Source organism: Bactrocera latifrons, unplaced genomic scaffold (assembly GCF_001853355.1).
Source record: "Bactrocera latifrons isolate USDA-ARS-PBARC rearing strain unplaced genomic scaffold, ASM185335v1 scaffold_111, whole genome shotgun sequence".
Classification (NCBI taxonomy): Eukaryota; Metazoa; Arthropoda; class Insecta; order Diptera; family Tephritidae; genus Bactrocera; species Bactrocera latifrons.
This window is the reverse complement of record NW_017534531.1, coordinates 638137-650073: the sequence shown is the minus strand read 5'-3', so window position 1 is coordinate 650073 and position 11937 is coordinate 638137. Positions and strand designations below refer to the sequence as shown.

At 35.1% G+C, this 11937-nt stretch overlaps 1 protein-coding gene across 2 annotated transcripts in view; it reads left to right on the top strand.

Moving 5' to 3' along the window:
* Window positions 1-11937, top strand: part of LOC108974056 — a 23919-nt gene that overhangs the window by 2270 nt on the left and 9712 nt on the right. The window lies entirely within an intron of this gene.

Here is an 11937-nt window from a genome sequence, read left to right as displayed (position 1 = left end):
TAGAATAAATTTTTTTTTTAATTTTTTAAATTTTGTAATCCGGAAAATCTTATTTAAAAAATTTTCGAACCGAATTGCAAAATTAAAAATTAAGTTTTACTGGAAAAACTGGATAATTTTTTCTAAATTAATTGATTTCTTGTCTTGTTCTTTTTTCCTCGAAGAACTTTATGCAAAATAATTTTAAAATTTCTGATCCCAAAAACCAATTGACAAAATTGAAAATTAAATTTTAATCCCAAAAATCGGATTAAATTCTTTTAAACAAATTTAATTTGTTTTTTAAATGAATCAAAAATAATTTTCAATATTAATTTTTTTTTAAATTAATCAAAAGTAATTTTCAGTTTTAATTTTTTTTTTTTAAATTAATCAAAAACAATTTTCAAATTTCTTTTGGGGACAGAAATTTGAAAATTGGAAAGTTAAAAATTAATTTTTAAACCAAAAAAACGGTATCGGTATTTTTTTCTTAAAAAAATATTTTTTTAAAATTTTTAATCAAAACAATTTGTAAATATAAAATGTCTGACACAAAATGAAATTATTTTGCTTTTGCGTTTCTTGTGTTCTACCACTTGGTTATCTTTGAAAAAAGATATTTTTATTTTTAATAAAATTTCAACCTACAATTTAAACACTTTTTTAATTACATATCTTTTATTTTAATTATATTGCTTCAGTGAGAAATATTTAAATCTTAACTCTTTCAATACAGTTTTTTATTTGAAAAAAAATTAAAAAAATCAATTATTTTTGAAAACAGAAAAATAATTTTATTCCGATTTTGAAATTAAAAAATTAAAATAAAATTAAAATTTTATTCCGATTTTGCAATTAAGAAATTAAAATATATAATAAAGTAAAATATAAATTAAAATTTTATTCCGATTTTGAAATTAAGAAATTAAATAAAAATATTAAAATTATTTTGCATTAAAATATTAAAATATTAAATTTTAATTTTAAAAGTATAACATTTAAATTAAATCAAAGTTTAGCTTAATTTTTTAAATTTTAATCCGAATTTTAGTTCTGATTTTACAAATTAAACTTAAATTGGCGACTTATAATCTCAAAATCGGGCAAGCCTTAAAAATTGGCGATATTTTGGAATTCTCAAGAAAAACAGTGAAAAACAACTGCATCAATTACTTCAAAATGCACTAGCTTTATTTTTGCATATTATAAGAATACGGTCCGACCTCCGACTTCACTAAAAAAGGTCCACTAACTGCTGCAATTGACTTCAGTTGGTTGCCTGTGACTCATCTAGGCTCGGTTCCAATGCATATATAACTTTTTTAGGTAGTCGAAATAAAGCATTTTAAAGTTTCAAACTCACTACTGTGTCTTTTTAGCAAAGATTGTTTATAAAAAAAATAGTTTTCACATAAAAAGTATGCGTCAGACATTCAAAATCTCTTCGAAAATTGACAGTTGCTTACAGTTAGACAGTTAGCGCTGCAAATATTATAGAGTACTAAATTTTTTCTAGTTTAGTTAGAAATCACGCGAACATAAACTTAACAGTTTTTACAGTAATTTTTAATCTCTAAATATTTTCATAAAATTGATTCATAAATATGCATGTATGTGTAGATATTCAATTGAAATGAATCATAGCAAAAAGGTCTAAGTAGTTTGTGTAGACAAATGTCTACACTGTAAAGGTTCTAAATGCGCATAAATCTGTGTTAAGGTCTTTACCGTCATGCAGTTCCATTTTGCGATGACTAAGCGTTCTCTTTTGTATGCACTTCTTCCACACGAATGTTTGTTCTTGCACAGGAAATGCACTTATTTGCAGAAAGCAGAAAAATTTCGCTTATTTCAATTAACTTTTTATGATGCGAGCATTTTCATGGTAAACAAATTATTTTGTTGCGGAACACGTTTTTCTTCGTATTGCTTAAGGACGAACTTTTTAAATCGATGGAGGTTTGCGAGGCGAATTATACGCCACAAGAAATTTTGCGTTTTTGAAATAATTTTATTTTATAATTTCGGTTGGTTTGTGGGGATAAATTATGTTTACAAATCACAGGTAGAAAAAATGCAGCCAATGTTGCTCAAATACATTTTTTATATTTTTTGAATAATAAGTTAGGTAAGATTAATCCGGTAGGCAAATAAGCCACGCATAGACTAGTTTGGTATTTTGCGATACCAGAGGGAGTTCAGTTGCCAAGTCCAAGTGGAGTAGACATCCTTCAGGATGCCTGCACTTGACGTCAATTTTACAGACTTTGTGGCTTCACTATCAAGGAGGAGCCACTGTATCATACCGTGGGTACCCCAGATGCTTACAGCGTAGTCTTGTCAACGCGGAACAAGTGCACAAGAGATACTCCATTGTTTTCCTGGTGCCTTGCTATAGACATTTTCTGCAGTCTTCTCGTTCTGTCAACGCCTTCCTGTGGACGTGTATCGCCAGACACAGATCTCGGTCAGTTGGTATTCCCATCATGTTCCTACAGTCTCTTTTATCGAGTGCCAAAAAGAATTTTGTGTACTTCCGATCTACCGTTTTGCACATGACTTTTACAGTTTTACTCCCAGGTAGCTCGTTCCATCGGGTTTTGACTTTCTTTACAATGCTTCTGTCAAGATCGTCGTATAAACAATGCTTGGATTTTTCAATGTTTATCACGTTATCTCATTCACTATTTCTTTGCCATCGATGTCTTTTTGGCCCGGCACAAAGTAAAAGTGAATTTTTGCTTGCTTCTGGCAACACTTCTGGCCTTGATTGCTGCTTGGTTGTCTATGTATATAGTTTTAGACTTTGGTTTTACCTGCAGATGCATTAGAGGTTAGGTTAGAAGTCAGCTCCGCGGCTTTAGCATTAGCAAAGACCTCAGCTTGAGAAATACTGCAGTAGTCTGGCAACTTAACTGGTTGCCTTTTGCCTAACGCTGGACAGTATATTCCCGTACCAGCTTCATCGTCCATTTTCGAGCCATCCGTATAGATATTTAGAGTGTTGCACGTAGCTAGCATATCTTTACGCCAGCCATTCTATGTTTACTTTGAACCTTCTTTTAAAATTAAAAAGTTTGATCATGTACCATAGTCGGTGTTTTCCCAGCCGCCATTACCCACCGATATTTTATATGTTATATTTCCCCAGCAGCCAGTAGTCGTCCCCCCGATTTTCCTGCGCAGTTTTCAGCAAACAGGTCTATAGGTGGTAGGTTTTGTACCAGTTCAAGTGCTGCTGTTGGGGTTGTTCTTAAAGCTCCTATTATGCACAGCGCAGCGAGCTTCTGATTCCTTTCCATTGGCTTCCGGTAGGTGAGTTTCCGTAAGCCTGTCCATCATACTACTAAATTGATCTGAAAATAGCTTGATAAAATTTTACCGAAAATGGCATGAACCCTATTTAAATCGAATACGCTTTATTATATAAATTTCGGTTCTTATCTGAAATTTTTAAAATGTGCACTAACTTTAAAATTTTTAATTAATATGGTAAGAATGATCCCAATTTGAACAAGTAAGGAAGGGCTAAGTTCGGGTGTCACCGAACATTTTATACTCTCGCATGATAAAGTGATAATCGAGATTTCAGGCGTGGTTGTGAACCGATTTCACCCATATTTGGTACATGTCATCAGGGTGTTAAGAAAATATTATATATTTCATTGAAATCGGTTGAGTACTTCCTGAGATATGGTTTTTGRTCCATAAGTGGGCGACGTCAAGCCCATTTTAAATTTTTAAAAAAAGCGTGGATGCAACTCCTTCTGACATTTCTCCCGTAAAATTTAGTGTTTCTGACGTTTTTTGTTAGTCGATTAACGCACTTTCAGTGATTTTCAACATAACTTTTGTATGGGAGGTGGGCGTGGTTATTATCCGATTTCATCCACTTTTGAACTGTATATGGAAACGCCTAAAAGAAACGACTCTATACAGTTTAGTTGACATAGCTATAGTAGTTTTCGAGATATGTACAAAAAAGTTATGCCCCTCCCTAATGCGATCCTTTGTGCCAAATTTCATTTTAATATCTTTATTTATGGCTAAGTTATGCCACTTTATAGGTTTTCGGTTTCCGCCATTTTGTGGATGTGGCAGTGGGCCGACTTTGCCCATCTTCGAACTTGACCTTCTTATGGAGCCAAGAAATACGTGTACTAAGTTTCATCATGATATCTTAATTTTTACTCAAGTTACAGCTTGCACGGGCGGACGGACAGACGGACGGACATCCGGATTTCAACTCTACTCGTCACCCTGATCACTTTGGTATATATAACCCTATATCTGACTCTTTTAGTTTTAGGACTTACAAACAACCGTTATGTGAACAAAACTATAATACTCTCTTTAGCAACTTTGTTGCGAGAGTATAAAAACATGCATTATTCTGAAGGTAATTTCATTATCTTTCTTATAGAAACACTCAACCCTAAAGCCTAAAAATTGCCTGTCGTCTCTTGAGACTAATTATACACCAACAAAATCAGTCGCTTTAAACAAGAACAGCTGATAATCACTTGACACTTGGTTCGAGCTGTAAGATGGATGCATAAGAATCTTCTAATCAATCTCACTAAATCCCTGGCAAGCCGCTATCGAGTTGTGTGGCCTGACATTGTCGTAATGAAAAACAATTTGTCTTCCTTTGGCCAAAGCAGGCAGTTTCTGGGCGATTGTTGATAGTACAAGTCCGAATTAAGACTAAACTAGACTAGATAACTACTACCTTATTATTATGATTTCTTGCAATCTCAAAAAACACATAGCAAAACGTTCTTGACTATATTTACTGGCTTGGCCACCTTTTGCTCCGGCTTACCGCAATGCGACGACAACAATTTTCACTTGACGTTGCCGTAAATGACCCACTTTTCAGCATAAGTAAGCAAACACTTCAGAAGCAAATTTGTTGCATACTTTTTCTTTTTTTTCTTTAATTTATAACGTCCCTGTTTTTGTAAAACCTTATTAAAATAGCTTCAAACGGTTTTGGCTCCATTTGCCGTCCAAAACGTGTGAAGCTTTGACAGTAAAATTGCCGGAATGGGATCTAATAAACCAAAACTACGCTGTTTCAGTATATTATAAACATTATTCACTTTGTCAGCCATCTGAATAGCGTCTTCGTCTCAAAAAAAAAAAACTGTTTTTTAAAGCTTACGGAATCTTTGCTGGCGTTCATTTTTTACACGAGTCAAACAATCACAAAGAGGTGAAGATAATGTTTTTAGTGTGGGATCTTATCTTTCTAATGCCATACAGCATAACCTGAGCGCACTTACACAAAGCGAGATACAGTTTGATAAACCCATCTATTGCAAAGGGAACGGATTTTTTTTTCACAATTCTATATACATACTGTTGGTGGGGACTACTTTGAAGACGACGAAATAAATATTGAGGAATAATTAAATATTTTGCGTTTTATTTACAATTTCCGGGTAGTTTTTTTGTCATAATGTATATAATATTATAAATATATAATATGCGGAACGAACAAGCAAATAAACCATCATTAGTAGAATATTTAATCCCCGGCGCGGTATAGAAACATACTAGTATTATGATGAAATAGCGGAAAAGGAAAGAAAATGAATGGCCAACTGCTCTAACAAGTGCAAAAAGATACATAATTTGATTGTAACAATCCATGGCGCATTATTCATTATTGAACAACGCCACATTCCATGAATCATAAGAGTGTGAATTAGCAGCCTAGATGACGTCAGCAGTTGTTAAGTGTGGTCAATTATAGTAATTATTTCTATACTAAATTAACACTAGGTTAATTCATTGAGAAATAACATAAGCGAAAATAATCACGTGATAGTTTTTGCTTTTCATATTACAAAATGCGTGTCATTACGTATACGCACTGTACAACTAAAACACTACTTAGTAGGAGCAATCAAAATCTCTGTCAATTCAATGGTATGCCTTAACTGTCGCAAGCGCTTAAAGTAAAATGACTGTAACAAGCACACATACATACATACATGCAGCCGCACACATACACATAGTGAAGCGCACAAAAAACAGTTTTACTTTCAATGCAAAACCCTTGCGTCTAAGAGAAGCCAACATGCACGTATTTGGAGCACCGAACAGATGTTCTTGAACTTTTACAGCTTCCTGCATGCCAATAATAATTACACACACATACACTCACATAAATATATATATACCAACTAAAGCAAACTAATAAAAATAACACAGTTTGCTCACAATGCAACTCAGTATGTATATATATACTATATATCGCATATGTATATGTATATATCTATTTACATGCACGTGTGTAAGGATTTTGTCGTCAGCCGGCTGATTACCTCACACAACTACCGCACAGTTGACCAGTTTCACTTTGTAACTGTTGGTATATTTCATTACTACGCATTTCTCTCTCTCTCTCTCTCTCGGATCAAGCTCTTTGTAGCACAATCTCTGCGCATGTTCAATACATGATTCTCTTGGCTTTGTTAATCCTTTTGTTTTCGCTTTTCACATTTATTTATTTACTGCCTTTGTTAATGGCGTCGCATTCAGGTCCATTGACACCGCACGGTTTGGTTGCGCACACACTTGTGCAAAGCCGCAGTTGCCGCATTTGGTGTTTTGTATGTCGCCTAACGGTTGCTTCTTGACCTTAAGGTGTCATGGGGTTGTGCGCACCAATTTGAGGTTATGTGTTATTGGCGTATACGAAATTCTCATATTGTTACATATGCAAGAGTGCAGTTACTATAACTGTAATTTATATGTATATATTTTATTGATAATCTCTTTTGCATATACTTAAATGCATAAATATGCGCTCTAAGTATATACTATACAAATAGTTGCGATTTTAGCACCAAAGCATAAGTAAATGATGTGTGAAGTGCAGTGCAGGGCAAATGGGTTCAACGGCATGTGTATAAGTGTGACCTTAAATCCTTATTAGCAACTGCAAATATATATTTACATATACTCGTACATCATCATATATATGATCATATACTGATATATAACAAAATTATATATTAATGTATACTTAATTTGTTAAATAATGTTTTAATAACTATAAATGGGGCTTAAAGCTTGTTGAAAGGAACTTTCATTGTCTGAAACATTTATATATACATAAGGTAGGCGATTTAATATTAACAATAATATTAATGATGGTTACTCTCCTCTCGCCATACTGACGCGACAATTTACCGAGTCACGAAAAATTAAATTATCATTAAAAAATCAAATGATCCCAATAGAATCATGGTCTATTGCGAAGTCTGAATAATATCACCATTAATTAGATTTTAAATATCGACAAAGCACTTTACTGCCATTTATTAAATGCTTAGGACTTTACTTCCCCCTAGCTCAAATGGAACTCTAAAAGTGCTTTAGTTTTTTACGCAAATGCGTGGCAATCAAGCAGAAAGTGTTGCAATTATTCAAAGCACACTCTTTCTCCAAACAGCTTCTGCAGCAGGATCTTGCGACCGAGCAGAAGGCAATAGTTGCGCTTACATATAACTCAAGCTCTCGCCAGGGCCCACTGTCTAATAGTAATCTGCAAGAGGACAGCGAAGCGACGACTCGTTCTCACTCTAACGACAGCGACGCAGTGATACTTTTTTTTGTAAGCTCCTCAGTTTTGCGGTTGCCTGGGATTCGGCTTTGTCCTAATACCAAGCTAGTATTATCCAAAAGTAACCTGAAGTCGTTGATATGATTCATTCCTGGTTAATGAATGATTTCGAGAACACGGTCAGTTCAGAGTTCACGGCTAGTATTGCAGCGCTACTATCGGCGTGGATCACTTCTCTAAAAGCGGCTGCGCTCCGCTGCATTAGATAAACTGCTTCTTCAATCACAGCAATTTTGGCTTGAAAGACGCTACAATAGCCAGGAAGCTTAAAGCTGTTATTAATGAATAGTTACCGACAATAGACTCCTCCAAAAACCTTCCTCCTTCAACCTTGACCCATCCGCGAGGAAGCTCACTGCTTCTCTCTTCTGCGGCTTCTTTTTATCTTTCTAGTAAGTTTGATGGCAGGAAAATGACTGCCAGAGCATGATTCGGTACTTAATGTTCCAAATGGTCTGGTATGAAGTCAAGGAAAAGCAAAGGGATTCCACAGTGTTCAGCTACATATTCACAACCCAGATTCTCTGAGCCTAATAAGAACTTTCACGGTCATACGCCTTACGGGTATGTCGACGGGTAAGCACAAAGGAACAAGGAGATATTATAACAAACAATGTTGCTTGAATACAATGGTTGATACTACTATGAGCAAAATACATATAGTAAGACTTTATTCATAATTTTAAAATTCATACTTTATTCTTCAAAATCTATGTATGTCGTTTCTCTCACAGAAATCCCTCTTGACCCCAATATACTGTGCCAACGTTTTTTAAAACCCCCGAAACAGTTGTTAAAGTCAATTTCAGTAACAGTCTTCAATGCGCGTAGCGATTCACGTTTAATATCTTCAATTGATCCAAAACGGCTTCACCGGAACGGTCGTTTAAATTGGCTGAATAGCCAGAAGTCACACGTAGCCAAATCGAAAACGCTGATTGCGGCACGATATTAGTTGAAAATTTGACGTAATACTCACGAAGAGTGAATGCAATATGCGACGCTGCATAATCGGAGTGCAAAAACCAAGAGTTGTCAGCCCATAATTTCGGCCAATTTTCTCGAATGGCTTCGCGCGAACAATGTATAATACTCAAATAGCCTTCATTGTTGACAGTCGGACGGAATTCGGAGTGCACCACGATAATCGAAGAAAACTCTTAATATGTATAACCCCAATTTTTTACCTTTTCGATTTCGGCTCTCCTTTGCCACGATATTCGATCGCATGCTAGTCTGTTTCGGGGTTGTAAGCATAAATCCAAGAGTTATCGCCAGTATTATACGTTTCATGACATCCTAGTAGTCGGAAGGCATTGTTTCACAGACGTTAAAGCGACGCAGCAAATGATCACTCAAACTAGTTTTTATTGATCCTTCCGATATTGCAACGATGACAGTAAGACCTCTGCCGATTCGTCGATTCTCAAGCACCAATTCCTTTTTTTTTTAAGGTTGATTTTCAGTTCGTATTGATGGCCGTCCTGGACCAAAAGCACTTGTTTGCGACAAATAACTATCGGCCCATTCCAACATCCGAACATACCTTAACAAGGTATTTTAACTGAACTTTTCAATTGAAGAGATAGATTCAGAAAATTTGGTAGGGAACGGGTCGATCAAAATCAAGTTCGTATAATAAATTTTTTGTACAGAGTATTGTAGCTTCGCTGCAACCGAAGAACCGTTTTCTTATGATTATGCATAACATTATCTATATGTGAACCTTGTCTATTTAAATTCTGCTAAAATCTGCACATTCCATTACTTTGGCTAAAAACTTCTAGAACTGTGACAAATTAGTTGTTGTAAGTGCAACTCCATGACCTCCTCTATTATACTTACTGGAACTCTTCTCATATTGTAGGCATCATCTCAGCACTGTACTGAATTCACTTTTTTTATCACAATACTAGGTTAGATTAGGTTAACCTGGTAGGCCAATAAGCCACCCATAAACCAGTTTGGGCCTTTGCGATACCAGACGGACTTCAGTTGATATATCTAAGTGGAGTGGTCATCGTTTAAGATGCCTGCGCTTGACGCGAATTTTAACAGACTCTGCGGCCTCACTATCGATTTATTATCCTGTATATCATACCGTGGGGAAACCAGATGCTTCCAACGTAGTCTTGCTGCTAGACATTTCCAACAGTCTTCTCGTTCTGTCAGCCCCATCCTGCGGGTGTGTATCGTCACCAGACGGGGACCAGTTAGTATTCCCATCATGTTCCTACAGTCTCTTCTATCGAGTGACAGTAGTACAGAATTTTGTGTACTATTATAAAACGATAAGTACTTATGTATAACAGATTTTTCATTATACAACATATGTTTCACATATTCACTTGCTAATCCTGTCCCAGTTATACATACATATAACTTGCCGAAGTACCTTCTCGTCATTCCTTAAATGTTAGGAATTTTTGCTTGTAAACCTGAGTTAAACACAACAAATTCTTGCAAAGCTTGAATGCTCTCATACCCGTTGACAAAAGTCTCAGCATGACAAGATATTATTTGTAGACCTTGTTTTCATTCTCAATTCAAACCTATTTCCAGTAAAAGATATACATATTTACAAATATACATACATACATATTCGTATGAATTATTCACCTCCTATTTCATTGCAGAGAAGCTACTACATTTGTCCTTGGTTAGTGAGTCCTACACTTTGACCTTGACTGCTGTGTAAGGTATCGTGTTTGACGGACGCGAAGGGTATTACCATTGAGTTCATAGAATCTTCCCGAACGCCGTCATTCGCCTGTATTTATTTACTTTTTCCGATTTGATGAGTTCATTTATTTATTTGTTGATTCGCTCAAGTTATACTGGCGGCGCTTGTTATTAAATCGATTAAACAAGTGAGGTAAATTGTAGCTGCAATTTAAGTAATTGATTGAGTGCAGAAAACTATTTATGAGACGATTTCTCAGATATACTTACACACATGTTGTATGTATATATAATATGTATGTAGCTCAGTTTGTACATTCGTACATACATATAAGTTAAGCACTTTTAAAGCAAAAAGGAGCGTTACCAATAACAGCTGCTGAACTACAGACAGACTTGTGTCGGTATAACAGTCAAACAAATAATAGAAATATTACTTTGCGTGCGGTTCGCGCTCTGCAATTTATTTATATGGCATAAATATCAAGCTACTTCAAATAATTAAAAGCTTAATGGCTTCACAATTTATGCGCTTGGTAATAAGCCATGGGCGTTTGTAATAAATCTGTAAGCGTGGAAAAAAAATTTTTTATGCAAACAATACAATCTTMTTCAAACCATCAATTCGTTGTTGCATTAAAATTATCTGCGTGATTTTTGTCGTAAGGAAATAGCGTGCAATTGCGGTTATCTATGAAATCTTTATTGCCAATTATTTTCAAATTTAGCAGTCAATATTTTAATGATTGTTTTCGATTATCATGATTTTAATAATTAATTTAGGGGTTACATGGGTTTCCTCGGTTAAAAAAAGACATTTTAAAAAATATTTTCTAATATTCTCATAAAAAAATAAATATTTTGTTAACATTTTTTTATTGTTACAAATAGACATTAGTAACTAAGAAATTCTGAAACTTTTGGAAAATAATACTTTAAGCTCGGCCATTGCGACGCCATTTCCCGTGACTCCACAGAAAAACGATGCGCCCTCGTTGGCAGCATAGCCCCTCATAGGATCATGTAAAGTGAAACAAGTAAGGAAGGGCTAATTCCGGGTGTCACCGAACATTTTATACTCTCTCATCAAATACCGTATTTGTGTAAAGTTTTATACCGCTATCATCATTGGTTCCTAATGTATATATTATACAGAGAAGGCATCAGATGAAATTCAAAATAGCGTTATATTAGAAGAAGGCGTGGTTGTGAACCGATTTCACCCCTATTTCGTACATGTCATCAGGGTGTTAAGAAACTATTATGTACCGAATTTCAATGAAATAAGTGGGCGACGCCACGCCCATTTTCAATTTTTAAAGAAAGCCTAGGTGCAGCTTCTTTCTGATATTTCTTMCGTAAAATTTAGTGTTTTTGACGTTTTTTGTTAGTCGGTTAACGCACTTTTAGTGATTTTCAACATAACCTTTGTACGGGAGGTGGGCGTGGTTATTACCCGATTTCTTCCGTTTTATATCTGTATATGGAAATGCCTTACGGAAATGACTGTATAGAGTTTGGTTTACATAGCTATAGTAGTTTCGGAGATATGTAGATAAAACTTAGTAGAGGGAGGGGCCACGCTCACTTTTCCAAACAAATTACGTCAAATACGTGTACCAAGTTTCATCATG